The sequence below is a fragment of the Podarcis filfolensis genome, assembly GCF_964270895.1.
Source record: "Podarcis filfolensis genome assembly, chromosome: 1".
In the NCBI taxonomy this organism is placed as follows: domain Eukaryota; kingdom Metazoa; phylum Chordata; class Lepidosauria; order Squamata; family Lacertidae; genus Podarcis; species Podarcis filfolensis.
In genome coordinates this window covers 83052893-83064531 of record NC_139604.1, presented here as the reverse complement: position 1 = coordinate 83064531, position 11639 = coordinate 83052893, and the positions used below count along the sequence as shown (strand labels likewise).

Here is an 11639-nt window from a genome sequence, read left to right as displayed (position 1 = left end):
CTTGATTGGTGTTTAACACTTGTATGTCACTATGAAGGGCACGGTGCTATTATCTATGTCTGAAGAAGCAGCAAGATGAAATGTTTCTCTGGCACTGGAGGCAAAATTTCTTAAAATGACAAGGCTTTTCTTCTTCCTTAGAAGTGGAGAGGAGTATTTATGATATTGAACATTATCAGCTGACAGTACAGTTTATCCCACTATTAGCATACACCGACACTTGGCTCTGCCTTTCCTTTCTTGGTCTGTCACCATTACTAGGATACACCATTTCTTTGATCATAGAATGTCATGAGCCTTAATACTAACAGTGTGAGGTAGACATTTGTAATTGACACATATTGTCATGTAAAGTTAGACATATATGGTGGAACTGAACACCTCACTGTGGTGAACATTGCCTTTAAGTTGCACTTTGCCAGACAGACAACCTCCTCCTCTTCCCTCCAACATGCTGTTCTGGGAGTTCTCCTGACCCCCTTAGAGCTAATCTCAGGTGTTGAGGGGTGGAAGAGGGGGAAAGCCCCTTTGCGCAAGTGGAAACCTTTGAGCAAGGCTGCCAGGACCTACATATTAGGTAAATTCTACCCATAGATAGCCAACTAAGTCATATTCAGGGTAGATGTACTCAAATCACTGGGCTTACTCTGGATATGACTAGCACTGGCTATCATGTATATCAGGGATGTCCACCTTCCAAGAGACTGTGATCTACTCCCACTATAAAAACACTGGCAGTGATCTAAAGTTGTTGAGCTTTTTGGGAAAGTAACACCCACAGTTGTTGAGCTTCTTCTGGGGAGGGTTCAGCAAAGTTGTTGAGCCTTTTTTTTTGGGGGGGGGGTGATAAATCAGGATCACAAGATTGACCAGTGTCGCTCCACGGTCAGTTGGTTGATCGCGATCGACCAGTTGGACATCTCCGATGTATATGATATGATTCAGACATGGCATGCAGATAGCTCCCGAAGATTCAGGCAGTGAGCCAGGCCACATACTACAAATTAAGACAACTGCTAATGTCACTAACCAAACTTATATGCCTTGCATTTATGTCTAGAATAGAAGTGTTACATCACTGGAGGGGGAATTGATTGTGTGACATTCTTTGTGCTGGTGCACCATTTGGCATATCCAACTGTATTATTTTCTGAAGCAGCAAGCCTTTCATCAGGCTGTTAAAAGTCATGGAAAGTTCTGCCAGTTCTGAGTTACATTCATTCACTCCTGTTTGCTAGAGCAACAAGCCTTCTGTCAGACTGTTGAATCTTTGAAAGTTTTATGTTGCATTAATACAGGCCTATTTTGCCCAGGGAAATCCCATTGGCTTTTATTTCTGCTACAGCCACTTTATTTGCATTTTATTTGCATACACATCTCTCCAAACTGATGTCAGTGATCTGGATTTTGAACTCTCTGTGTCCCAACATTTTATGCTAATAATAATAATAATAATAATAATAATAATAATAATAATAATGTTATGACAGTTTCATTTTCCTTGCTATTTTTATTGGTTTTCTATGGGGTTTTATGACAATGAGCATTTATACTTATTTGATTGCAGGGTGTTTATATGTCTTTCTGTTAATCATTCATTCATCCCACAATTTTCAGCACATTTCCCTGTCAGTTTACTAACCACAAGAAGTCTGGTGCTTTGTGGTGTTGTTTACTTTTTGAAGTGGATTTGTAGTGTTAGGCCAACAGGAAGCTGTAATCCACTTTAATTGCACAAGTCTAACTTTTCAGTATGTGCATTTCAATATTGCCTCCTGAAAAATAGTGACAGTCACCATCAGTTCTGGGACAGACATTTGTGTAGCACTATGTTTTACAAGCTTTTCTGATGGGTTAAAAAAGAAAGTTTTATCCCACACTTTCCAGTGCATTGCTTCATCATTTTCCTTATCACAAAAAGTCCTTTGCCGAAGCGGCTTTGTTGCAGAAAAGCTCAAGAACCAACAGTAACCCAAATTAGCGAATTCGTGATTGAATCCTGCCTCAAAAGACCTAAAAATTTAAGATGTGCCCCTCAGATGAAAAAGGGAATTGAAATTCAGTTCTGTAGCACAGTAAAGTTTGGGCTTAATTTGGGCATGTTCTTAAGATGGCTAAATATTTTGAAACTAATCCTTACAGCTTCCTTCATGGAGCATCTGTTTGAATTGCAGAGAAATTAATAGCATCCATTTTAGAATAACTTAATGGATCATATGCATTTCCTTTGATAGCATCACTCAATGTAGGCTGGGAGAGCAAAGTTCTAGTCTCCCTTTGGGAGCACAGTTAAACTATAGAACTCAAGCCTGCAGTGATGGCCATCAACATGGATGGCTTTAAAAGAGGATTAGACAAATTTGTGGAGGAGAAAGATACCAAAGACTACTAGCCATGATGATTATACTTTTCCTCTGGGGTCAGAGACAGTATCCTTCTAAATACTAGCTGCATGGCAAAAGGCCAACTGAAGCATTAGAACTGTTACCTCTTGCTAACAGGGTCCCTTAAGGCAAGCAACTAGGCACAGAGGTTTCTGTCATAAATAATGGCTGCCACCCTAATAACCTTATTGTGCAATGTATGATGGGATATCACCCATTCATGTGGTCCTATCTTAAAGTTGGAAAAGTGTAGGAGTGTCTTCACAATTATGACTGTTAAAATGAGTGCCACTGAAGCACTGCATGCAGCTAATAATAATAATAGTAATAATAATAATATTTATACCCCGCCTATCTGGCTGGGTTTCCCCAGCCACTCTGAGTGGCTGCCAGCAGAATACTAAAAGTACGATAAAACATCAAACATTAAAAACGTCCCTAAACAGGGCTGCCTTCAGATGTGAACCAGCCCTAAAAATAATATTAACAATAATCAGTCAGGTCTTGTATCCATAGCAGTGACCATAGGAGGAATGATCGCTGGGAGAAGCGCAGTGAGAAGAAACTATGGCGCATCTGCACCAGCACAACCAGACTCCTTCATCTGCCTCAGCTGCAACAAAACATGTCTCTACAGCCACAGCAAATGCTGTAACTCTCCAACGGTTTGACTTCACCCCTCAAGGTGCATTCTTTTGTTATCTCTTGAGACAGACAGATGCCAGCCAATAATTATTATTCATGTTTTATATCCAGTTTATCAATTCTCTTCATATGGGTGGAACCATCAATTCTGCTGCCAAATGAAGTGCTCATTTCACACCTAATTTGGATCAACCTTAGAACTGTCAGGTGTTTTGCTTCCAACTTGTCTGAAGCCTAGTAAGAAACAGAATATTTCTGTTTCAAAACATTTATTCCTAGGGACACAATCGTTAGACATAGCTCCTAATTATGTTTACTACACACCTCTCATTCTCTTTCTGCTGAATAAGGGGGAAAGGCTCTCCCCCTCTTTTTCTGCTGACCCAAACGATTTTTCTTTTTGCCATGATGCCCAAAGACACTTAAAACACCATTGTTACATGACAATAGGCTGTATGCATTTGCATTTTGAACATGAGCTGCGAATCCAAATATCCAAGGGGTGAAATAATGAGGTTCACCTCCTTTCTTAGGAAATGTGCTACACTCTGTTCAAAATCAGGTTGTCAGCTGTCAACCCAGCAATTCTAAACTAAGAAAAAGTATTCTAGCACTTTGTCCTCTGCCCAATTCTGCCACAGAACCCTTACCATAGTGGATGTGCAGGGCAATGTAAGAAGCATATTCTTTCAGATAACCTGGTCTTAATTTGTGTAGGAGTTTGGAAACTAATAACAAAACCTTAAACTGGACTCAGCAGCAAGTTTTCTGCAGGTATTTGGTTGGCCACTGTGAGAAGAGGATGCTGGCCCATTGACCTGGTTCAGCAGGGACTTCATATGTTCTTGGAGAATGAGGGGGCAAGTATGGGAAAGGAGAGAGGAAGGCTTGATTGATACTGGAAATGAATATAGCAAGTCAGTAGAGAGTCACTTTAACCAGTCACTTTAACTAGAATTATCCTATTTAATCACTGACATTTGGTATAACTAAAGTGACCAATGTGTCTGCAAGCAACATGAAAAACACACCAGTTTCTTAATATTTAAACTTGCCTTTTCACACACTTACTAATCACACTTGTATTTCATACTCTCATTTGACTTGACCACATCTTTCTGGAATTTTGTTGGATTAATCTAAGAATAAGTCTACATTGGGTCTAGGTCTTTTTGCATGTGTTCAACTCACAAATCCATTCTGTCCTGTTACTGCACAAGAATTTGTATTTATATTTCCATTTAAATGTCTTAAAAAAAATGTTGTCTCAAAATATGCATGACTGATGCTTCTTTGATTTGAGAATGGGGTTGGAAGACAAAGGAAAGTTGCAAAAGTTGGTAGAAATCTAAATTTCAATTTCCACATTATTCCAGAAGGTGCCAGACCAGGTCATAGCAGAATTCCCAAAAACTGATTTTCTCAAGCATCCCTCATGTCAGGGCGACCCAGGTCCTTGGCACTTCTACAGATTATGTCAAAAAAGAACATTTAGTCTTTTCTTTTTGCTACAGCTTTTGAAATCCTGCAGATATTAAGCTTCTTATATCTGGCAATTCATTAGAGTATTCAAGTGTGGCCAAAAAGCTCTGAGTCATTCATTTGCATTTATTATGCACTCAACTTTTTCTGCAATAATTATTTAAGGTAAATACACTTTTAAAATCTATCCTGCATTATCTGTTACAGGATTTATTTTCACTCTCCTTCCCAAGACAGGGTAGTCTGACTTTAAGCTGAATAATGTACTCTGAGTGTCATTGGAAGTAGCCTGGAAGTGCAGGACAAATGAGCATGTTACCTGAAGAATAAAAATGTATTTTGTGGAGAAATGAAGACAGGTGTGGGAAACCTCTTTCAGCCCACGGGCTGCATTCCCTTTATGCATTCTTCTGAGAGCCAGATGGGTTAGAGTCAAAAGTGGAGCAACAAATGTAAGTTTTAGCATTATGCACTTGGCTAGTTTCTACACACACTAACATACTCCCCTCTATCCTCTATCCAGACAAGCAAAAGGCATTATCAGAGTAAAATAAAAATAGCCAGTTTAACATTATCACTTCCCAATAGTTTCCTCATTCCTCCAGGACACTGACCCTTGACACGTTATCAGCCTACAAGCAGCCTTCTGAAGTTCTATAGCTTCAGCTTTGAGTTGTAATTTAGAGGCACTGGGGTGTGTGCTGTTTTTGTAGCTATCCAGCAGTCCTCAATATGCCAGTGTTGGTTTTTACTCCTGCTGTTTCTGCTTGCAGAACCATGGAGGGCTTGGCTAAAATAGCCACTCCTAGAGTTCAAGGGAAACAGCCTCCACCCAACTCCTGCCAACATTTGCTACTATGGTCTCTACTCAGAGCTTTTCAGGCACTGGCAAAGAGCCAATGTTGTTTACTTGTAATATGGCCACATGCCATTATACAAATCTGGCCGCAAATAACTAATAATAATTTTACATATGAATCAGATTTCAAAAATTGTTATAAAAGCAATACCTCTATAGTAATAGGATCTCCATAGTAATCATTAGTATGCACTAGTACATAAGGCTGGCGTAGACTGCCTAACTCTCCAGTGAATCATCTGCTCCATCCAACTTCCTCACTTTCTGCACTGACAAACATTGTCCTCAAAATTATTCCAGCAGTTCTCAGTTCTGGCATGAACTTCCTCCTCCTTCAAGATTACACTTGTTGACACTTCAAATGTCACTTCAAATCAAAGCTGAATGATTTTTGGAAGCAATTCCCCATCGTGGTACCCCAAGCGGGCCACAGATGTGAACATACTTGTGAAGTACCTATAGAAAGAAAATGTTTACTTAAAGTGGCACCCTAACAGTGCAGATCAGCAAACCGATCTATGCTCTCAAGGGCACAAAATACTGTCTTCTGGTAAACTGAGCTGAACAGGTCATTTTAATGGTGGGTGATTCTGTCAATTTCTCTTTCTCTCAGTTTTTCATTTTTCCAATCTTGAGTTCAATTCATATCACCTTGCTTTTTTTTTTTAAGTCTTCATCAGGATTTTACTGTGATTTCCTCCTTACATCCATATTTTGTATGCAATTTTGCTGAATAACCACATTTTAGGGAAACAATTTCCCTAAATATAATGCACTTTTGTATGTGACCCGCATATGCATTTTTGTAGACACTACTTGGCTTGGGAACTGCACTGCAAAAATTCAGAGAAGTGCAAATTTCAAAGGATGACTGTGTTTTGGTGAATGTGTGGTTTCAGAAAGTGCAAATTAGGTAGGCTTGCCTTTAAATGTGCAGTGAATCAATTTTCTTCCCCACCCCTGGTTCCTGTCTAATACAGTCAAACTTTGGTTCTCAAACGGCTCCATTTTCAAATGTTTCGGCTCCCAAACGCCGAAAGCCCAGAAATAAATGCACCAGTTTTTTAAGATTCTTCAGAACTTGAATGTCTGACATGGCTTCCGCTTGAGTGCAAGAAGCTCTTGCAAGCTACGCCTTGGTTCTTGAATGTTTTGGAAGTGGAACAGTCTTCCGGAGCAGAATACGTTCGACAACCAAGGTTTAACCATACCAAATATGTCCATTAGTATGATTGGGCTTCTTTGTGAAGAAAAAAAATGTAGGAAAGAATCAGATATACGTAGACCAAGAACAGGCCTACTCTACACATCATCCTATCTCAACTTAGTAGTAGCTTCCACTGCCTCAGAGGACGTAGCCTGGTACAGTCCATGTGAAATTTTTGTTAGAAAATATCTAAACTATTTTTCAGTTTGGCAGGATTTGTATATTTAAGGCAGGGGTGGGGAACCTTTTTCAGCCATAGAGCTGCATTCCTTTCTGAAGTATGGCCAGAGGTAAATGTGGCTGGAGCAATCTTTGTATAGTCAGCTATTTTCTACACATGCTCACATACCCTACTCAGTCCTCCATCCAGGCAAGTGAGAAGCATTACTGTAGTTCAAGGAAACATTTCAGCCGGGCAAAAACACTCAGGGTGTAGAGCAGGGCCAGGGAAGGATGTGACAGGACTTTGGTCTTTCAAATTTCGCCTTCCGTTTTGCTCAATTCACTGCATCACATTTGTGACACCCTGCAGTGCCCCCTAGGCTTGATGCACAGAACCGGCTGCACTGCCCCAAATCCACCTCTGGGTGAGACAGTGAGAGCTAAGGAGAGGTCTGAGGGCCAGACAGAGAAAATCACTGTAGACTCCTGGGCCTGGACTTCCTCACTCCTGATCTAAGAACTTGAGCTCTCTCATCCAAGGTACAGTGGTACCATTTAAGCTATGTTGCACAACTGCCTGCCTTCAGAGTCTTGCTGTGTTCCTCCTGAACCAGAACATCTAACACTAGTTTCATTAGACACACCTTACAAAAAAGAGAGTATGGTGTGGCAGTGAGAGTATCAGATTGAAATTCCTATTAGGCCATGACACATACCAGGGGACTTTAGACTAGTTGATATCTCTCAACCTAATCTGTGTCATAGGTTTGTTGGTGATCAAATGAGAGGAACTGAATAGGCCACCTTGAGCTGCCTCTTGGAATGTGGAGAGAAAAATATATGACAAAAACAAGTGTCTTCTGGTCAATGTGTTGAACGTGTCACCTTTATTCAGTTAACTAACGTTCAACTTTGGAAGGCCCATAGCTCCATTGTAGAGCCAGGGCCAGATTGAGGTTTGATGGGGCCCTAAGCTACTGAAGGTAATGGGGCCCTTCATATGTCCAGCTGTCCTTTGTCAACAACAAATTGTTGCTGTTTTTTGTGTTGAATATATGCTATATGGTAATTTATGGACCTAATAGGTATCTAAAGCCAGTTGCACATAACAAAATATGTATTTTATTAAAGTAATTGTTGAACTGAAATACAATTAAGAATAAGTTTATCTTACATTTTGGAAATGTACATCCAGGGTTTTTTTCCCCTTTAATTTTTTTGGGGGCCCCCGAAAGAGTGGGCAGCTTTCTGTAACCTGTGCTCTTAACTTCTATGATTTACAAATAACTTACCTTAGATGTGAATCACTGACCTCCGTTGGGGTATCCTGTCCCACTTTATAGCCTTATAGCTAAACCAGTATGCAGAGACTTCCCTGAAGTATGTGTATGCTTGTTTGTCATAAGTTTCTCCTCTCGTGGCTCTTGACTGAGTCATATCTAGCAGCATCTGCTGGATAGATCTGGGATTGCAGCCAAGAATAATTTACCTGCTCAAACGCCGAGCAAAGCTTGGCACAAGCAGTAGTGGCTTCGATATTCTGAGGGAACAAATTCCGCTGAGTGCAGCTCTACACATGAATTTGTACATGGATGATCAAAGATGAATGCACTGGTGGGGACAGCCACTGCTCAGCCAACCTTTTACTCTCTCCTCATTGCTCCAAGGCATCTCATTAAAGCCAAGGCATTGTATGAAGAACTTCACATTCACATTCCTGGATTTCTTTTATTTTATGGAATTGGGGGACGAAAGAGTAGAAGCAAATATCCCATTGACACTGAGGGAAAACAGCTGAGAATGAAACTGGGCTGTGGAATGGAAGAAACTGCACCAAGTTTTGACTAGTCTTGGTGCAGTTTTTCACTCTTACTCCAACCCCACACCCCCAGACCCCCCCCCCAAAGAAGCCCCAGGTAATATTTCTAATTTCTTTCCTAAGGATATAGCCATTTGAAAAGGTAGATAGATAGACAGACAGACAGATAGATAGATAGATAGATAGATAGATAGATAGATAGATGATAGATAGATGATAGATAGATGATAGATGATAGATAGATAGATAGATGATAGATAGATAGATAGATAGATAGATAGATAGATAGATAGATATAGATGATAGATAGATAGATAGATGATAGATAGATAGATAGATAGATGATAGATAGATATAGATATGAGAGAGAGAGAGATGTGATTTCAAGCACAGCACTGAATGGCCATTTCCACGTAGTGCTTCAGGTGTGGAGCCAGCAGACCTTAAAGATTGCCCCAGACTCTTCAGAGCCTTATTTACTTAATTCGTCTCTCTTTCAGTGAACATTTCTTTCTCTCTTAACTGCCAAGGCATGGCTGTAGGCTTCCAGGGAATTGAGCACTCACTCTCCTTTATATCATCTATCAAATAAGATCCCTGCCTCTGATCTTCCTTAACAGAAGTAATCCAAATAAATTCTTCCTTTGCCAAATGTGGAAGCTGCCTTCATGGAGCAAGTGCAAATGAATTCACAGAGTGCTCCCCCCTCCCCTAGAAAACATGCAGGCACAGACCTGCTCTCTTCCTCACACACTTGTGCACACACACACACACACACACACACACACACAGAGAGAGAGAGAGAGAGAGAGAGAGAGAGAGGCACACAGACTACGTAGAATGCCTTGAAGAAACTGTAGCTAACCACCTTATTAGTATTCCTCTCTCCACTGTGTTTCACTTGCAGCAAGGGAGGGCTGAGCAAAATGCAGTAGAACAGGGACAGAGACAGAGCTGGCAATCATCTCAATGCAGGCTGCTGGATGTAGGGGGTGGAGGGGGGATGCAGCAAAGCAAGATTAATAACCTTGCCATAATCCCGTGCACCCTGGCAGGAGGTGCCTCTGGTGACCAATCCGTCCCTCTCTTGATTAATTAGACAGCGTGAGTGAGTGGCTGGCAGTCCACCTGGCTTTTTTGAGGGGGTGGGGGGCTGCCTGCATTTGCCGTTCTTTGAAACCTCTACCCATCAGGGAAGGTAACAGTGAGACGTACCATCTGCAGCATACACAGCCGCTATTGGAGGCTTACCACTGACAGTTTTGCTATACAGTTTTGGTGAGCAAGGAGCAAGGTGTATCGTGCAGAGGGGAGATTTCTATCATTGGGCCACTGATTCCCCCCCCCCCAATAGTGTTTGAATTCTGGACTTACTTTTGGCAAAGTCTCTTGGACACCTTTTCTCTCCCCCCCCCTCCCCAGGGTTGGATGATCAGGAAATGATGGACCATCTGAAAACTAATTTTTGTGCTCCTGTGTGACTTCGGGTACAGCTGGAGCAATTTTAATTGCCCTTGGAGAAGTTTTATTCACAGGGGGAACTACCAGAAAGGTAAGTTGAGAGGTGTTGCCACCTTTTCCTTCCTTCCTTTTCCTTTCTGTTCTATGAGATTTTTTTCCATGGTTGAAAAAGAGATTTGGATATATAGAGACAGTGCCTAATGCCCTGCTGGAGTTGTCTCTAGGTTCAAGTGCATGTCTTTTACAACTCCTTTGCTCTTTCTTTGATGGGCAGGATAGCACCTTTCAAAGAATCTTGCATACTGCTGATGTACAATGTTTTGAAAATGTATTTTGAAAGCTTGTTTTAGAGGATTTCTGTGGCTTGTGGAAAAAAATAGTGTATAGTATACACTAATAGCCCACCTTCCTATAGCCTACCTCTATTGAGGCATTAACTTGGATTTGAGTCCTTGTGTTCCCTTAGCTGGTACTGGGTTGTTGTTTTTTTACCCCTTTCTCCTCTGTGCATTTCTGCCTGCTCAGCTGAAATGATGGATATGTGGGTTCAGAAAGCTGCTCCTGCTACTCTTGGCTAGCATAGATTGATAGCAAAATGGGAATTAGTCAGGGTTTGTGAGCTGCTGCTTCTTATATAAAGTTTCTCTGTGATGTCTGTGTCGCTGGTGGGACTTGGGTACACAGATTTATCTTCATAGGCTGTCTTTCTTTTTCTTGCCTGGTCAGTATGTTAGCCACATCTGATTTTCCTAGCCCCTTTCAATGTTTGTGCAAAGGTGAGATGCATATATATATATATATATCTAAAGCAACACTTGGACCACTGTAGTTTTCTGTGACAGATTGTTTCCCTGAGTCTGGTGGTTTAGCTTTCATGTTCATCCTTGCTTCGTGTACAGGTGTTGAAGTGAAGGATCTGAGATTCTCTTAGCCTTTTCCACCTTGCAATTAGTCTTTCAGAGTGAAATGTGATTGCAGTGGAGTGACACGAAAGGACTCCTTCACCGGAGTATTTTGATTGCCACACTGACATCACATTGGTTTTTCAAGAGGCTGAGGAACCTTCTGTAACGGTTCTGTAACGTTACAGGAGTAACGGTTCCCAAGAGGGCTTGCTGGGAATATCTTGCTCCATCTTAGTGCATACATGTGAATTATTGGATGCAGTTTGAGACACTCATTGGATGTGAGATGTATACAGTTAGGAAAAGGCAAAGGTTGCATCATGTCACGAGCGATCTTTTTATGCAAGTCTATATACATATAATGTTTAAATGGTGATATTTGATACTTAACCTATCAATAAAGGCAAAACTACTTGATTGCCTTTTTATTTAATATGTTCAATAAAGAGAGTTTTATTTCCTTAAAGGCTGTGGTACAGTTAAACTGAAAACTTAATAAAAAGGCTCTGTCACAGCACAAATCAAAGCGCCTAGTGATGCTCTGTGTGTGTGTGTGTGTGTGTGTGTGTGTGTGTGTGGCTTGCCTGTCACTTTCTCCTTGAAGGTTTAGTGATTGTTTTTGCAGAAAATAGATTGAAGAGGGGGAGGTGTTTAAAGAAGGTAAGGTAAACCCAGATGCATTTTCCTTTTCATCTCCTGAAAGCAATATGCCAGC

At 40.9% G+C, this 11639-nt stretch overlaps 1 protein-coding gene across 2 annotated transcripts in view; it reads left to right on the top strand.

The window, feature by feature from the left end:
• Positions 1 to 9335: 9335 nt before the first annotated feature.
• Positions 9336 to 11639, top strand: part of LRRC4C (leucine rich repeat containing 4C) — a 611872-nt gene continuing 609568 nt past the window's right edge. The window contains exon 1 of one of the 2 annotated variants that reach the window (XM_083602191.1): positions 9336 to 10110. The gene's annotated coding sequence lies outside the window, so the exon portion shown is untranslated. The remainder of the gene's footprint in view (positions 10111 to 11639) is intronic. The other variant, XM_083602188.1, reaches the window with a different exon arrangement.